Source organism: Marmota flaviventris, chromosome 9 (genome assembly GCF_047511675.1).
Source record: "Marmota flaviventris isolate mMarFla1 chromosome 9, mMarFla1.hap1, whole genome shotgun sequence".
In the NCBI taxonomy this organism is placed as follows: domain Eukaryota; kingdom Metazoa; phylum Chordata; class Mammalia; order Rodentia; family Sciuridae; genus Marmota; species Marmota flaviventris.
The window spans coordinates 44,479,404-44,498,269 of record NC_092506.1 but is presented as its reverse complement, the minus strand read 5'-3'; the positions used below and the strand labels follow the sequence as shown (position 1 = coordinate 44,498,269).

The window sequence follows — 18,866 nt, the reverse complement described above, 5'->3', positions numbered from 1 at the left end:
AAAAAGAGAGAGATGTGTTCACCCAGGCCATGCAGGAAGTAAGTGAGAGGGAGAGGGTAAAACAAACATGGTAAGCTGTGTCTTGCATACAAGACCACATGAGCAGTAGGGTGCTTGGAGTCAAATTTATCTAGGTTTATATTTTTTTCTGATAATTATCAGCCAAAAGATTTAGACAATCTTTCTTATTTTGATGAGACTGTTTTCTTTTGGCTAAAATATATTATGGTCCCCACCTCTCAGTATTCTGGAGGCTGTAAGATAATAGATAGTGAACACCTGCTCAGTAAATACTCATCATTGATTGAAGGAGTGAATGAATGATTCACCCCATAAGCTCTCCAGATGAATGTTTGTAAAGGCAGATAAATACATGGATTAAAGTTTTATACAAATTAAAACCAAGAGAATTATACCTGAAAGGTGTTCTGTTTTTGTTTGCAGGAGAGTCATAAAATTAATTTCATTTTTTAAGTTCCTATGAAATATTAAATGTACCCTCCAAAGTTCCCTTGGTAATCCAACAAAAGCATGTTATTACTTTGCCTACCTTACCAATGAGGGCAGAAAAGCTCAAGAAGTCTCAGTCACTTGCTTCAGGCAACACAGCCATAGGTTGCCTGTGACAGAGATCATTCTTGCAGCCTACAATCATGATGAAAAACAATAGCGTGGCAGCTGTGAGTGGAAACAGAGTAGTTTTGTCAAAGCCTTATTCCCAGAGAGTGCTCCTAGTTTGACCTGTCTGGTGGTTTCTTGAAAGAGTTTACTTGCACAGCTATTTGTATTCAACCCAATATGGAGATAATTTAGTGCAAAAAGTCTTTTCCTCAGGGAGGGAAAGGTTTGTTAAAAGGAATTCAAGATGATAAACAACTGATTAGTATTTGGGCTTTGTGAGGCGGTGGATTACACTATGGACAATAATCTAACCAAAATAGTAAAGGAAAAGTTCGTTAACAAGATGTCCAAGGGGGCTTTTATAAGCTCCAACATCTTCCTAGGAATCTTCCACCTGCATGCACAAAGTTGTGCATTCTCAATTTTTGTGCATGCCCAGGACTGATCTGAGAAGGCCCTCAGCTGTTGATTTTGGCTGACCTTGAGGCTCAGCACAAGTGAGAGTGACTCCACCTTAGGGGTCATTAACCTTCTGGCTGAGTGTCAAGATGAGAACAATCTAAACAGAATCAGCAATGACCTGGAGACTTGTGTGTTTCAGGCATTTAGAGATCTCAGTTCCATTGTAAATTAATCACTAAATTAACAGAACAGAGATTTCTGCAGCTATACACAACAAAGAATACAGAATTCATTGACTTAATTCAGGAAATTGGCTAAGTAAAACTAACAACAAACACTGAGGAAGGGAATCTGATTGCCACATTGTACTATTAAAAAATGTGAAGTTTTCAACCTAAAAAGTTATTAGACATGCAAGAATAAAGTATAGCCCATATATAAGATGAAAGCCCTTAATAATATCTATCCCCAAGAGGCCCAGATGTTGAAATTTAGAGGAAAATTTTAAACATACTATAGGAAAAGAAATATTTAAATCAGATATATTCAAAGAACTAAAGGGAAATATGGGGAAAATATCTCAGCACATAGAAAATATCAATAAGGAGATAAAAATGGTATTTTTAAAACTATTCAGTAATCATGGATTAAAGATAAAGCTAAAATGAAAAATGTACTGGAGGAACTCAACAGAAGATGTGAGTAGGCAGAAGAAATAACTTGCAAAATTCAAAATGTGACCATTGAGATGATGCAGTCTGAATAAAAGAAATGAAAGAGAACAAAGAAAAATTAGAGCCTGAGACTGTGTGAAACTGTCAAGTGTAAGTATAAATGGAAGTCCTAGAAAGAGAGGAGGAACAGAAAGGATATTTGAAGTTATAATGACTGAAATCTTCCCAGTTTTGATGAAAATATTAACCTACATATATAAAACCCCCAACTGAATCTAAATAAATAAAACCCAAAGTGATGCAAAACTCCACATATCATGATCAAACTTTTAAAGCCATACATATGAGAACTTTAAAAGTCAAAAGAGCAGTGACTTTACAGGCAGGGGATCTTTAATGAGATTAATAATGATGCCTGTGCCAACATGCTAGAGAATTCAGCTTACATTTTCGTTTAGCACTTGAATATTTTCTGATCTTTGATCCGCCTTGAGTTGACTTTTGTGCTCAGTGAGAAATGGGGTCAAGTTTCATTTTTCTACTTATGGATAACCAGTTTTTCTGTCACCATATGTTTAAAGGCAATCATTCTCCCAAGGTGTTTTTGGCTCCTTTGTCGAGTATCAAGATGACTGTGTCTTCTATTCTATTCCATTGGTATTCATGCCTGTTTTAATGTCAATACCATTCTGGTTTTGTTACTATAACTCTGTAATATGATTTGAGATCTGGTATTGTGCTGCTTTCCACTTAGTGTTCTTGCTCAAGATTTTTTTTTACTATTCTGGGTATCTTATTCTTCCAAATGAATTTTAGGTCCTTTTTTTTTCTAGTTCTGTGAAGAATATTGCTGATATTTTGATGGTGATTACATTCAATCTGTACAACACTTTTGTTAGTATGGCCATTTTGACAATATTAATTCTGCCTATCCAAGAACATGGGAGATCTTTTCAACTTCCAAGGTCTTCTTTAATTTCTTTCTTTAGTGTTCAATATTTTCATTGTAGAGGTATTTCACCTATTTAGTTAGATTTATTCCTGAGTTTTGTTTAGTTTTGAGGTTATTATGAATAGGATAGTTTTCCTGATTTCTTTCTTTGCAAATTCATTATTGGAGGATAGGAAATTGATGAATTGAGTTTGCTGCTACATTGATAAATTAATTTATCAGCTCTAGAAGTCTTTTAGTGGATTATTGGTACAGATACCAACTTCCTTAATAAAACTCCTAAGACACAAGAAGTAAAATTCAGGTTTAATAAGTGAAACATCATCAAATTTATAACTTTTCACAGGAAAAGAAAGAATTAAGAACATGAACAGAGATCCCAGAGCATGGAGATCTTTATCAACTGCTGCTCTAACAGGGAATTAATATCCAGAATATATAAAAACTGTGGCCCTAAGCTGTTACTTCTTGCTGACATTAAGCTCTGCACAAGTGAGACGTGAAGGCTAAGGTAGAGTCTTTAACCTTCTGGCTGAGAATCATTTTAAAATAATATATATGGGCAAAAGAACTAAGAAGTTATTTCTCAAAAGAAGAAATATAAATGGCCAAGAAAAATGTGAAAAATATTCAACATCTCTAGCAATCAGAGAAATGCAAATTAAAACTACATTGAAATTACATAGTACTTCAGTCAGAAGGGCAGTCATCAAGAATACAAATGATAACTAAAAAGAACCAACAAAAATTTAAAAATAAATAAATACAGTCGTGATATCTTTAAAAAGAATACAAATGATATAAATTCTGGGAAGGATGTGGGGGAAAAGATAGAAACTTACATTGTTGGTGGGGCTACAAACTTGTACAAACACCTTGGAAAGCAATATGGAGATTCCTCAAAAGATTATAAATAGAACCAACATATGATTCAGCTATCCCACTCCTTGATATTCATTCAAAAGAAGTAAGATCCATGCAGTATTGATTTGGCACATCAATGTTTATAGCAGTACAATTCACAATAGCCAAGTTATGGAACCAACCCAGGTGTCTGCCAACGGATGAATGGGTTCAGGAAATGTGGTATATGTGCATAAGGGAGTTTATTGAACCTTAAAAGAAGAAATTGTGATATTTGCTGGTTAATGATTGGAATTGGAAAACATCATGCTAAGTGAAATAAGACAGACTGAATAAAATCAAGGACTGCTAGAGATGTTGAATGTTTTTTCATGTATTTGATGATCGATTGTATTTCTTCTTCTGTGAAGTGTCTGTTAAGTTCCTTAGCTCATTTATTAATTAGGTTATTTGGGTTTTGGTGTTAAGTTTTAGAGATCTTTATGTATCCTGGAGATTAATGCTCTATCTGTAGGTTTTCTCTTTACATTATTGATTGTTTTCTTTGCTGAGAAGAAGCTTTTCAGTTTGAATCCATCCCATTTAATGTTCAAGGTCTCTAGCAATTAGAGAAATGCAAATCAAAACTACTCTAAGATTCCATCTCACTTTAGTCAGAATGGCAGTTATCAAGAATACAAACAACAATAAAAAACTGTGCTCTATATGTGTAATAAGAATTGTAATGCATTCCACTGCTGTCGTGGATTTAAAAAAATAAAATCAATAAAAGATTAAAAACAAGAATACAAACATCAATAAATGTTGGCAAGGATGTGGGGGGAAATGTACACTCATACATTGTTGGTGGAACTGCAAATTGGTGCAACCATTATGTAAAGTAATATGGAGATTCCCCAGAACACTTGAAATAAAACCTCCATTTGGCCCAATTATCCCACTCTTTGTTTATACCCAAAGGACTTAAAATCAGCATACTACAATGATGCAGCCACAGCAATGTTTATAGCACCTCAATTCACAATAACTAAACTATAGAACCAACTTAGGTGTCCTTCAACAGATGAATGGATGAAAACTATGTGGTCTATATACAGGGCTACAAGCTGTTCCTGGGAATTCCAGAGAGGAGTATGCTTCTAGAAAGTACTCCCAGGGGATTCAGCTAATGCCCTGCTGCCCTCTCATCAATAGAAAGCTGCAGGCTCCAGAGATGCTCCTGGCTATACCTTTGTCCCCTCAAGCAGCTTGGAAGGTTCCTGTGTGTAAGATCACCAACAGGCTGTGTTCCTTCCCCAGGTCATTTTGCAAGGAATGTCCTAGGATTTTCCTGTGTTCTCTTTCTCTCTGCACTTTTTTTTTTTTTTTAATTTTTTATTGTTGGCTGTTCAAAACATTACATAGTTCTTGATATATCATATTTCATTTTTAACCATGGAGTGTATCCATCCTGCTGACTGTGACCTGAAGTCACCTCACAGGGTCATCCAGCTATATTCCCTGCATCTATGGCAGTGGCAGCAGGAAGAGGGTCTCCCCTAGGATCAGTGTAGTTGATAGAATATTACTTTAAGGAAGCCTTAAAGAATGATAAAATTATGGCATTTGTCAGTAAGTGGATGGAGCTTGAGAATATCAAGCTAAGTGAAATAAGGTAACCTCCCACCAAAAAAAAAAAGACTGAATGTTTCTCTAATATGTGGATGCTAATTCACAATAAGTGGAGTGGTGTTAGGGAAGAATAGAGGTAGTTTGGATTAGTTAGAGGGGAGTGTAGGGAGGGAAGGGGTTTTGGGGGTAGGCATGATAGTAGAATGAGTTGGTCATTATTACCCTTATGTGCATATATGACTACATGACCAGTGTGATTCTACATCATGTACAACCAGAAGAATAAAAAATTATACTGTTTATGTATGATGTGTCCAAGTGCATAACTAATTAACAATTAATTAGTTAATTACTGTCAAAACTATTTAGAAAAAAATTTAAACAATCAAAAATTGAAATTTTTCTCTTATATATAGAAGCTAGACCAAAATCAAGGGAAAGGGTGGAGGAGATCCCAAAAAGAGATCAGTGGAGCAGAGAAAGAAGATTGAGGGGAAGAGAGGACAGACTAGAAAAGACAGAACAGTGGAATTCCAGAAATTGACCACATTATTCTGTGTACATATGAATATGCCACAGTGAATTTCACCTTTCTGTATATTAATAAAGCTCTAATTAAAAAAAAAAAAAAATATATATATATATATATATATATATATATATATATATATATATATGGAAACCAGTAGAGTAGAGGATAGGGTACAAGGAGAGGGAGGAGGGGATTAAAAGAGGAACACTGGGGACTGAAGTGGGGCAAATTATATTCTATGATTGTAAGATTATGTCAAAATGAACTACAATACTAGAATGCACTAACAAAAACATAAGAATACAAAAAAATTTAAAACGATTTTTCATCAGAAACCCTGTGAGCAGAATGCAATGGAGTGAATTCGAAGTCTGAAAGAAAAGACTGTCAACCAAGAATTCCATACATAGGCATACTCCTCTTCAAATATGAAAGAGAAATTAAGACATTGCCAGGTCACTAAACTAGAGAATTCATCATTACTTTCCCATCTCACAAAAAAACACTAAAGAGAGTCTTTCAGTCTGACCCATGATGAAAAAAAGAACATTGGTAAAGATAATACATAGATATAAAATACAGCATAGATATATTTTTGTAATTCTTTTAGCCTACTTATCTAATTATTTACATTATGTAAAATAATAAAAACTAAAAATGACTCACTAAAAAAATCTGTTTTACACAAAAGAAAGTAGTGATGGAAGAAGAAGAGAATTTTAAAAAAACATGTAGACAACAAATAGCAAATTGGAAGACATAAATTCTATCTTATCAATAATTACAATAAAAGTTAATCCCTCACCCTGCACCAAAAAAAAAAAAAAAAAAAAAAACTCAAAATGGATCAAAGACCTAGGCACTAGAACAGAGACTCTGAGCCTAATAGAAGAAAAAGTAGGATCAAATCTCCACCATGTCAGCTTGGGACCCGACTTCCTTAACCGGACTCCTAAAAAGCAAGAAATAAAATGAAGAATCAATAAATGGTATGGAGTGGAACTAGAAAGATTCTCCTCAGCAAAGGGAAGATAAAATCTACAGAATGGGAGAAAATCTTTACAACATGCACCTCAGGTACAGCAGTAATCTCCAGGATATATAAAGAATTCAAAAACTTAAGACCAAAAAAGCAAATAACCCAATCAATAAATGGGCTAAGGAGCTGAACAGACACTTCACAGAAGAAAAAACACAACTGATCATCAAACTTAAAAAAAATGTTCATCATCTTTAGTGATTAGATAAATGCAAATGAAAACTACTCTAAGATTTCATCTGATTCCAGACATAATGGTAATTATCAACTACACAAGCAACAATAGTGTTGGCGAGGATGTACAGGGAAAGGTACATGCATACATTGCTGGTGGGACTGCAAACTGATGCAACCACTATCAAAATCACTATGGAGATTCCTCAGAAAACGTGGAATGTAGCCACCATTTGACCCTGTTGTCCTACTCCTCTGTTTGTACCCAAAGGGTTTTAAAATCAGCATACTACAAATGCACAGTCACATCAATATTTATAATAGCTCAATTCACAATAGCTAAACTATGGAACCAAACTTGATGTCCTTCAACGGGTGAATGGCTAAAGAAAATGTGGTATGTATACACAATGGAATATTATTCAGCCTCAAAGAAGAATGTAATTTAGTATTGGCAGATAAATGGATAGTGCTAGAGAATATCCTGCTCCATGAAATAAGCCAAAGCCCCCAAACCAATGGCTGAATGTTTTCTATGATAAGTGGATGCTAATCCACAATAAGGGGTGGAGGTGAGGAAAAACGAAGAAAATTTGGATTGTGCATTGTTGAGAGCCACAGCCAAGTCCGGGTGGCACCTGGCATTTTGCCAGAGGGAGTGGTTGAGAGGTGACGCCAGCAAGCCATTGAGATGATAATGGTTAAGTTAAGCTGTGAATTCAGTTGTATATAGACCTTTGCTGTCCGGCAATAAGGCGGCTCCTGCTGCCTCGGGCACCTGCTACTTTGGAGTTCCCATGGAGTTCTCGCAGTGTTCGTAGAGAGTGCGCATGGAGTCCGGTGGAGGCTGAGAGTGTTGTGAAGTGTGCTGATGGAGTTTGGGAATAAAGAGTTGCTGTTTGAACCTACAGGTGCTTCGTGGTGGCTCGGTTATTTGTGCCCAGCCAGACTGCGGCATTTGGAGGCCCATGCGGGGGACGCCTGAAGCTTGGGGGTAAGTGAAATTGCTCACCCCTGAGGAAGAGCGAGAGAATGGGTGATCATTTCAAAAAACAATGTGTTCTTGTTTTGATTTGTTTTGGTTTTGTTTCAAGCTGCCTGTCCCTAGAACTTTCTAAGGCAAACTGGGGAAAATGGTTGGCTCAAGGTTTGAAGTTGTTCGCCCCTGAGATACAGATAGAGATAGACCACAAATGCACATGTCAAGAAAATAGAAAAACTGATACAATGATTTTTTGTTCTGTTTTTGTTTCATTCTGTTTTGGTTTTGTTTTGTGTTATCTTGTTGGATTGCGTTATCTTTATAGTAGAAATATGGGATCAGAAATTAGTAAAAAAACAAACTGAAAGAGTGTTAAGTAAATTGTTAGAGGAAGGAGGCACCCCAGTAAAATCAAGAACAGTTAGGGCATATGTTGATACAATACAAAAATGTAGCCCATGGCTTTTTAAGGAGGAGCTGTTGAATATACCACAATGGGACCATCATGGTGAAGATTTAAGGGAAAAGGAAAAGAAAAACCCAGGAACTCTGCCAGGTGGCACATTACCGTTATGGACGTTGGTACAATCTTGTTTGCTTAGACAAGGAGAAGAAATTTTAAATCATGTAAAACAGAAGGTCTCTCGAGCTAGTCAGACAGAGGAAGAAAATTTAAAGGAAGAAGGGCTATCAGGGAAAAAGTTACAACAGGAAGCTGCTACTAACATATTTCTATCACCAGAGGGCGTAAGTGTCCAACCAACAGCTCCACCTATGGAGACAACATATGCTGGGGGGCCCCCAACCCCTGTAGTTGATAGATGGGATCCTGAAACAGGACCTCAAAGCTGAGCTAAATGGAGGGCAATATTTGTTATGGAAGGTTGCCAATCAGGAATTTTGCATGGACACGGTTAGGCGAAATGCAGCAGCTGGTTATCCTCAGAGAAATCTAGATATGTTGTTAGGAAAGGGACCTTATGAGGATCAGCGGCACAAATTAGATATGATCCTGCTATATACTCACAAATTGCTGCAGATGAAGTTAGGGCATGGAAGACTTTACAAGGACGTGGAGATTTACAAGGTCAATTATCTAAGGTAATACAAGTAGCTAATGAACCTTACGCTGAATTTGTAGATAGGCTTATTCAAACAGCTACCAGAGTTTGGGAGGATACAAAATAAGCAATGCCATTAATTAAACAGCTAGCCTTTGAACAAGCAAATCGTTTGTGCAAGGAGGCCATTAGACCATAGAAATATGAAGATTTAAACACATATATTAAATTATGTAGAGACATTAATGAACAAGGGCAAGTCTTGGAAGCTGCAGTACAACAGGCTTTAGATGCCAGGCCAAAAACATGCTACAATTGTGAACAAACAGGACATTTTAAAAGGAGTTGCCCCATAGGAGGAGGGTTTAACAAAACTAGGTATCAAAGGGGTAGAATACCGGGTATTTGCCCACGATGCCATAGAGGGAGACATTGGGCTAATGAATGCCATTCTCAAACCACCATAGAGGGTACTCAGTTATCAAAAAATGGACAAGGACCAGGTGTTTACCCATGATATCATGGAGAAAAACATTGGACTCCATCACCAAAAAACAGACAGGGGGGCCCAATGCTCCGGGGCCCACGACCACAAATATACGGGGCACTGGAGGAACCCAGCAACACCATCAGGGTAGTGCCCAGGACACATTATCCATTAGATCCCGCATCAGACAAACCAGAGGGAGTGCAGGGTTGGACATCTGTGCCTCCACCAGAGCTGTACTAACTCCAGATATGGGAGTTCAAATCATTCCCACAGGGGTAAAAGGACCTCTTCCCAAAGGAACATAGGCTTATTATTGGGATGCAGTTCTTCTACTCTAAAAGGACTTATGATACGTCCTGGGATAATTGATCCTGATTATGAAGCTGAAATAAAAATTATAGCCAGTTCTCCAAGGGGTATATCAGTAATTTAACCAGGAGATAAAAAAGCACAGTTATTAATAATACCCAGCATGCATGATAAATTTTCCAATAGTACTATAGAAAGAGGTTCCAGGGGATTAGGCTCCACAGGTGTAGATTGGACTATGCTGTCTTTAAATTTAGATTCTCGACCAATGCTAAAACTAAATATTCAAGGACATGAATTTAATGGGCTACTGGACACAGGTTCATACCTTAGCATCATCTCTCATCAAGAATGGCCAAAACATTGGCCATTAAAACAAGCCACTCAAATGCTTCAAGGCCTAGGAGTGGCGACTAATCCTCATAGAAGTGCAGTGGTATTAGATTGGAAGGATCCTGAAGGATGTGAAGGAACTATACAGCCATATGTATTGGATCATCTTCCTATAAATTTATGGGGATGAGATGTCCTAGATCAATTAGGTTTGACATTAACAAATAACATCAATCCAAATGCACCCACTGTTATGGCTAGACAAGGTTTTAGGAAAGGAAAAAGATTAGAACAAGAACAAGGTATAGCAGCACCAATACAAATAAATCAAGGAACAGACCGACGTGGATTGGGTTTTCAGGAGGGGTCACTGAGACAATAAAAATTACTTGGAAATCAGAAAGACCAGTATGGGTTCCTCAGTGGCCCCTCACTAAAGAAAAGATACAAGCAGCCCATGACCTGGTCAAACAACAATTAGCGGAGGGACATATACAACCTTCTGTATCTCCCCATAATACTCCCATTTTTGACATCAAAAAGAAATCTGGTAAATGGAGATTATTGCAAGATTTAAGAGCCATTAATAATGAGATGGTTATTATGGGACCTGTTCAATCAGGGATTCCTCAATTGTCTGCTTTGCTAAAAACCTGGTATGTTTTAGTTATAGATATTAAAGATTGTTTTTTTTTCAATTTCAGTTCATCCTGAGGATAGTCCACATTTTGCATTTACTGTCCCTGCGTTGAATCATGAAGGTCCTGATCAGAGATATGAATGGAAAGTACTCCCTCAAGGGATGGCTAACAGTCCAACTATGTGTCAAATTTATGTTAACAAAGCAATCCAGCCACTTAGAAGTCAAAATCCTGAACTACAAATATTTCACTATATGGATGATATATTATTAGCACATAAAGATAAAAACACATTGCCAGAATGTTATGCCACACTTACAAATTTATTAAAAAATTATAATCTAGAGATAGCAATAGATAAAGTACAATTAAATCTTCCAATTAATTATTTAGGAGTTCTATTATCCTCAACCACCAAAAATTCAAATACGAGTAGATCAACTCAAATCACTTCACGACTTTCAAAAGTTATTGGGAGACATAAATTGGATAAGGCCTTATCTAGGCATACCAACAGGAGAGTTGGGACCTTTATTTGATATCCTAAAAGATCCATCAGATCCAAATTCACCCCACATGTTAACGCCTGAAGCAAGAAAGACTTTAAAAATCATTGAAACATATATGGAAAATATGCATTTGGTTAGAATTGATATAAGTTTGCATTTATTATTTATTGTACTACTAACAAAAAATATTCCTATAGGAGTATTTTGGCAAGAAGGTCCATTATTGTGGATACATTTATCTTATTCTCCTAACACTATTCTTACTAGGTATCCTGAGGCTGTAGGACAATTAATACTCAAAGGAATAAAAGCAGCAAAGGGAGTGTTTGGAATTTCTCCCAATAAAATTATTACTCCATATACTATGGATCAAATTGATGAGTTAGCTAATTAGTTAAATACTTGGGCAATAATCATGTGCAAATCTAATGTTTCATTTGATAATCACTTACCATCTAATCCTTTGCTGTCCTTTTGGTCTTCGTATCCTGTAGTTTTTCCAAAAATGACAAGAAAAACACCTATCATGAATGATCCAAATATATTCACTGATGGGTCAAATAATGGTACAGCAGCAGTAGTTACCCCTGATCAAACTTTTACATTTTTAGTACCCAAACAATCAGCTCAAAAGGGAGAGCTTAATGCAGTATTACAAGCTTTTATGATGTTTAAAGATTCTTTATTTAATTTATTTTCTGAGAGTCAGTATATAGTTAATGCTATAGTATCCCTTGAAGATGCTGGAGGATTTCCCCTTCCTCTACTGTTTTCTCTTTGTTTTCCACTATACAAAGTCTAATCTGGGACAGAAAAGATCCATTATTTATAGGACATATCAGGGCACATATAGGATTGCCTAGAGCCCTTAGTTTGGGCAATGATTTAGCAGATAAAACTACACATGACATACATATTTTCTCTACACTAGAAGAAGCTACAAATTTTCATAAAAGGTTCCATGTCAATGCTAATACTTTACAAAAGCATTTTAAAATAACTGAGGAACAAGCTAGACAAATAATAAAACAATGTCAAAATTGTGTGACCTTTTTACCACAAGTTAATCTTGGAGTCAATCCTAGAGGACTGATATCTAACCATATTTGGCAGATGAACGTCACACACTTGCCAGAATTTGGAAAATTAAAATATTTGCATGTTACAGTTGATACTTCTTTCAGATTTTTGATGGGCTCCCTTCATTCAGGAGAAAAAACTAAAGATATTATAGCTCATTGCTTACAAAATTTTGCCACTGTTACAAAACAGTTAAAAACAGATAATGGTCCTGGATATCCTTCTACCTCTTTTAAACAATTTTGCTCATCATTTTGCATTACTCATATAACAGGAATCCCATACAATCCACAGGGACAAGGCATAGTTGAAAGAGCTCATCAAACTATTAAAATGTACTTATTAAAGCAAAAAGAGGGAATTGGGAAGGGGTATATATCCCCCAAAGATAAACTTAAAATAACCCTTTTTACTCTAAACTTTTTAAATTTGGATTCATCAGGGTTTAGTGCTGCGGAAAGGCATATATTTCCAAGAAATGTACATAAGCCCAAGGTACTTTGGAAGGATATTCTAACAGGACAATGGAAAGGTCCTGACCCAGTGATTGTCTGGAGTCAGGGTTTTGTTTGTGTGTTTCCACAGGGAGAACAGCAGCCGATTTGGATTCCAGAGAGACTAACCAAAGCAATTTCTATGGACCAAAAATAAGATGACTTGGCTCAAATCCATAACAGCTGATATCCTTACATCTGCAGCAGTGGTTCTCCTACACCTGGAGACTAATGAATAATGAACATCATTAAAGCCTATTTCAAATGCAAAAAACCTTGGGGCTTGCTTGTGGGAATACCTTCAGACCCATTATGCAAGTTACAGGAAGAAGGATGGAATATCAAAAGAAGAGTCAAACCTAGGTGGTAACCAGGATGCTTTTTTCAATATCTATTTTATTATTGCCCTCTCCCACATCATGAAGTTATATTTTATTTTTTGAGCTCATACAGACCTAGCTTAATGTTTTTCTAATTAGTTCTATTTTTTGACTGTGGAGTTTTTAAACATTACAATGGAGATTTCACCTGTGAAAAGCTACAAGGCCTTTATTATTGTCTTATGTGTTGTATGTTATGTGTGCACACTTGTGTTTTGTGTTGTATGTCTGTATGTGCGTATGTCCATATATCATATATGAGGAGCTCTCATGAAAAAATGGATCCAAATATTTTTTTATTATTCACGTGATTTAAATGGTTTAATTTAAATTGGGTAAACAGCTGTTGAGGATTGTTTTAAAATGTGAACAAAAAAGGAGGTTAAGAGATCTGTTTGTTTACTTTTACCTTTCCTTTTCATTATATCTAATTCTATTCAGGATACTAAATTGTTTAGAAAATTGCTTTCTTTTAGTGCCTGCTGGAATGTTACATAATTTTTTTTAGCCATCATTGCCAGAATTCCTATCTTCATCCCAGTGCTGGTGAAGACAAAGATAAAAAAAAACAAACCAAACTACAGCTTCTTCGATAGCTATCACAACAAACTGTATAAACTGATGCATCAATGAATAATGTAATTCAACAAGTGATGCTCAATCAAGGAGTCGATTTACTTTGGGAGGAAATGGACATATTAATAGATTCCTCTGCTTTGAACTGCTTCCAGAACTTGCCTGGACTATGTATCACTTGTATGCATTGTGAACTATCTGTTGTTGCAGCGAATTGTGGTATTGCTGGGGTATCTTTGCTGATGGTGTCATTGATGGTACAATTTTTCCAAAAGGAGCCGTCAATTGGCTTGGTGTCGTGGCATTTTTGTATCCTCCTCCCTTCTGCTTGTGATGGTCGCTCAGCTAAAATTTTGTGGCCAACAGAGGTGAGGCAAAGAACCTCACCCCCCCACACACTGGTGCAAAGGCCTATCCACAAGTATGGCTGTATGCTCTAAAATTTGGGGGCCAACAGAGGTGAGGCAAAGAACCTCAACCCCCCCCACACTGGTGCAAAGGCCTATCTAACAAGTATGGCTGTATGCTGGACTGGTAGTCAATGACGGGTAAGATCCAATTGCAATGGTACCAACCTAAGACAGGAGGCTGACGCCTTGAGGTCAGATCATCCGATGACAGGTAAGGACCATATGTAGTATTGGACAACCTAAGACAGGTACGGTCCCTAAGCCACATGCTTGTTGTTTAATTAAACAGAAGGGGGGGAGATGTTGAGAGCCACAGCCAAGTCGGGGTGGCACCTGGCATTTTGCCAGAGGGAGTGGTTGAGAGGTGACACCAGCGAGCTATTGAGATGATGATGGTTAAGTTAAGCTGTGTATTCAGTTGTATATAGACCTTTGCTGTCCGGCAATAGGGCGGCTCCTGCTGCCTTGGGCACCTGCTACTTTGGAGTTCCCGTAGAGTTCTCATGGGGTTCTGAGAGAGTGCACGTGGAGCCCGGTGGAGGGTGAGAGTGTTCCTGGGGAGCCTGTGTGGAGTGTGCTGGTAGAGTTCGGGAATAAAGAGTTGCTGTTTGAACCTACAAGTGCTTCATAGCGGCTCGGTTATTTGTGCCCAGCCAGACTGCGGTAGTGCATAGGGGAGTGTGGGAGTGGGAAAGGCAGTGGAATGAGATGAATGTTATTATGCTATATACATGTATGATTACACTACTGGTGTGACTCTGCACCATGTATAGCCGGAGGAAGGAGAAATTTGCTCCATTTGTGTACAATGTGTCAAAATGCATTCTACTGTCGTGTACAACTAATTAGAATAAATTTAAAAAAAAAGAAAAATCACCCCCCACCTCCAAAAGAGATTACTTGTTTTATGCTCATTACCAGTGAGTGGAAAGCATGCAACATATTAAGTTAAAGAAATTTTTTACATTTTTTTTCTTTAAAAAAAATGTAAGAAGTATGTAGACTCCACCAGGCTGGGTGGTGCACACCTGTAATCCCAGAGGCTCAGGAGTCTGAGGCAGAAGGACCATGAGTTCAGAGCCAGCCTCAGCAAAAATGAGGTGCTAAGCAACTCAGTAAGACCCTGTCTCTAAATAAAATACAAAAATAGGGCTCAGTGGTTAAGTGTCCTGAGGTCAATCCCCGGTAACCCCCACACCAAAAAAAAAAGTATGTAGACTGTGGATGGTATGATCTCTGCTGCAATGACTCAACTCTGCTCTTGTAATGCACACAAACATGCATTCATACAAACTAAGCTGCCATAGACTAGAGATAGTTAAATGAATGGAACTTGTATCTATTTCTTCTAGGTTATCTAGTTATGGTTACCTCATCTAATGATGATGCTGTCTTTAGGTTATTTAATTATCTATATTACCTAATTTTGGTTATAAAAATTTTCATAATAGTCTCTTTTTTAATTTCTATTCATTTATTATAATGTCTCTTTGATTTGTGTCTTCTCTGCCTTTTCTTAGATATGTAACTGAGTTTGATCACTTTTCTTTATAGTTTCAAATAAACAATTCTTGTACTATTAATCTTTTCCCTATTTTTTTCTAGAATCTATTCTATTTATTTCTGTTCTTTAATTATTGCCTTCCTTATTCTATTTTTGGGTTTAGTTTGTGCTTGTGTGTCTAGTTCATTGAGATGCAACATGAAATTGTTTGAGATTCTTTTCCCTTTGTGTGGTTCTGAGGGTTGATCCCAGGGTCTCACACATGCTACAAAAATACTACCACTGAGCTATATCCTGATGTCACATTTTTTATGAAGTCAGCTCAATTTGAACGCAACATGAGGCTCCTAAAAGGAAGAAATGGGAGATAAGATTCAAAATACTTCCTGAAACTTGACAAACTGAAAATGAATCATCAACCAAACACCTGAGTTGAAGTTGGTGCTGAAGCCCTTTTCTTTTATAAGAAGTCAATGAATGGTGTTTAATGTTGTGAACTTGTGAACTTAAATCTTCTATTTACAATTATAAAAAATAAATAGATTTAATAATTAAAACTATAAAAGGTGATTCCTTCTGGGGAGTGGAATGGGTGGTGCTTTTCCTTTGTAGATCATGTAGTTTTGTGAAGAAAATCTATGTTAATGTTACTTCTATGAGAAAAGAAAGACAATCCAACAAAACAAAATAAAACACAGGTTGGGCCTGGCTATGGATAGTCTTGAATGCTTAGCAAGAGAGGGTGTACTTCCCTTTGGATGCAGAGCCTGTTGGTATGTGCCCACATTATATGACTCTGAAGGATCCAAATCAGTGACTGTCCACAGGAAGGGAGATGGGTGGTGGGGATGGGCAGAGGCCAAGGTTGATTGACATCTTTCAGATTTTTCACCTCCAGTGAATTTAATTTGGGGAAGAAAACCAAAGAGATTGTGTGGCATGTGATTAAACCCTCCTCAGATACCACTCCTCCTGGCATCTCCAGAAAACACCAGGAATGCAAAAACTAACCTCTGATCTCTGTCAATATCCAAATACTTCTTGTCATTAAGCAGTCTGCTCATCTCTGGTGAAAAGGACAGAGGAAATCCCTTTGTGAAGGATTTTCTCTTGCTTTCAAAGCCAGTTCTAATCAGTTCACATCTGTAGGGTTCCAACTTGGGGTGGGGTGTGTGAGACATCATGTGTCTTTTTCTTAACTTTTTTAGGCAGCAGCATTGGTCATGGAAGTATATTCAGTTGGTTCTTCAGAGGGCCTGGAGGAAATGCAGGGATTGAAGATGGTAGTGGGTTCTGATTTGGAAACAGGAGAAGTGGGCATCACCATGAATACTACTTAGGCTGTGAACATTGAGTTTGGAGGGATGTCAGACTGAGAATTGCTTTGCAGAATACTGGCTCAGTAATCTCAGTTACTTGCGATTCAATTTCTTTTTCTCTCAGAGCCTTTCTTTTCTGTATTACAAGTGTAGGATGATATTGTTTTGTCAGTCTTAGGATTCGTGTTAAAGTCAAATTCTAGTTGTTAACATTAATCAGTGATGAGCATGGTAGCAATAATGAAGTGGTGAGACAAATTATGACCTTGATGGTGATGTCCCCCTTGGGCAGGTAAAACATTCTAAGAAGGAACACTGCTTCCTTGGGGCAATTCCAAAATCCCATGGCTCCAAGCTCAGAAGTTTCAAACCCAATTTATTAGTAAGACTTGAGCTGAAAAGATAGGAGTCTCTTCCTAGGGTAATATTCCTCAGATTCTCTATGTAAATAGCAAGTATTTAAATATGGGGTGCAGCTGCCCCTAATTCAGTGTCACAGTAAGCAAGGTAGAAGCACATGTTTATTACCTCTCTAGAATATGAGAAATTTGGAAACCTGGCATATATATATATATATATCCTCCAATTCAGGCATCTTTACTACCTCAGGATAACATTAGTCTAATATTTATAAAATTGTGGAAGTTTCCTAGGCAGGGTCTGAAGGACTATGAAGTTCCCAGGATGGGAGAGCAGAGACCTCATGGGTGCCACATGGGTGGCATGTCATGGAAGTCAATTTATACATAGTGACAGTATTTTTCAGGAGGATGAATCTGCATACTATTGTGAGGTTTCACATGATCCTGAATTTTAGAAAAATTTGAGGTCTTTCTTCTTGTGCAACATGATGAAAAAAATGAAAACCAGTCATAGCTCTGTCATTGTGGTTGTGTTGGTGGAAATGTACAGTGAGGAAAGTATGCTGATCTGTTAGACCCTCTGCTTGTGAGAAGCTCCAGAGACCCGCAAGGAATAGAAGGAGGCATCCTGTGAGTGACTGCAGCCCTCATCACCAGTATCTTCCTTCTTTCCACACATTCACTGCTATGTGTACCTTGGATTTTCCAAAAGAGGGCACACAACAAGAATTCATCTATGAAAGCCAAAGAATGGTACAGTGGTTATGAAAATCATCCTAATTTTTCATGTTAATTATTAGAAACCCACAGTCTCGCTCACTTACCTGGGTGGACTGGTTCCAGAGTTTGACATCACCTTATTTATTATCCTATTAGGAAGGCATTTGGAATTTTGGGTAAATGTAAAAGTAAAGTCGAGTAAGTATTACATTCCCTCTGACATCCAACATTCTCGCTCCTACTTACCTCTAGTCTCATTAGTACTACTCCCATTTCCCACTTTCTGGCATTATCTTCCAGAACTTCATCCATGGTAGACATGGTTAGTAGGTCACAAGACATGGTTTTCCCACTGAAAAGTAGTGGCTTGAAAATTCTTCTGAAGGCAAGATTCTGGTCCTGACTCTCCCAGTCATCTGGAACTGGCACAAAAGCTGAAAGCTCCATGTTGCCTAATGCTTTCTAAATACTCTCTGTGCCTCTGCAAGTAATTATCATGAGTCTGGTTTGCATTCTGTTCCATAACTGTGATTTGAAAATATTCTTGTTTTAAACTTACCCACTATATTATATAATGAAAAGTATTATATATTGTATTATATAATGAAAAAAATACGTTATTAGGAAATGGTTTCATGAACAATGAGGTACTAAGAGAAGAGCTATCTTACTCAAATTCTAACTTTCTCTATCATCTTCTCCCCCCCGCCCATTACTGAACTCTCCATCTGAGATGGGAGTTTTATCCTAGGCAGCCTCTCTTGCCCTACTTTGTAGCATGCTCTAGGCTGGTAGAGGGCAGTCTTGTTGTCTTCTTCTTCTAGGGT

The 18,866-nt window shown here is 37.3% G+C and overlaps 1 pseudogene; it reads right to left on the bottom strand.

Moving 5' to 3' along the window:
* The window catches only part of LOC114093830 (mas-related G-protein coupled receptor member X2-like), a 35,020-nt pseudogene extending 16,534 nt beyond the window's left edge, over nt 1–18,486 (bottom strand).
* Nucleotides 18,487–18,866: the final 380 nt, after the last annotated feature.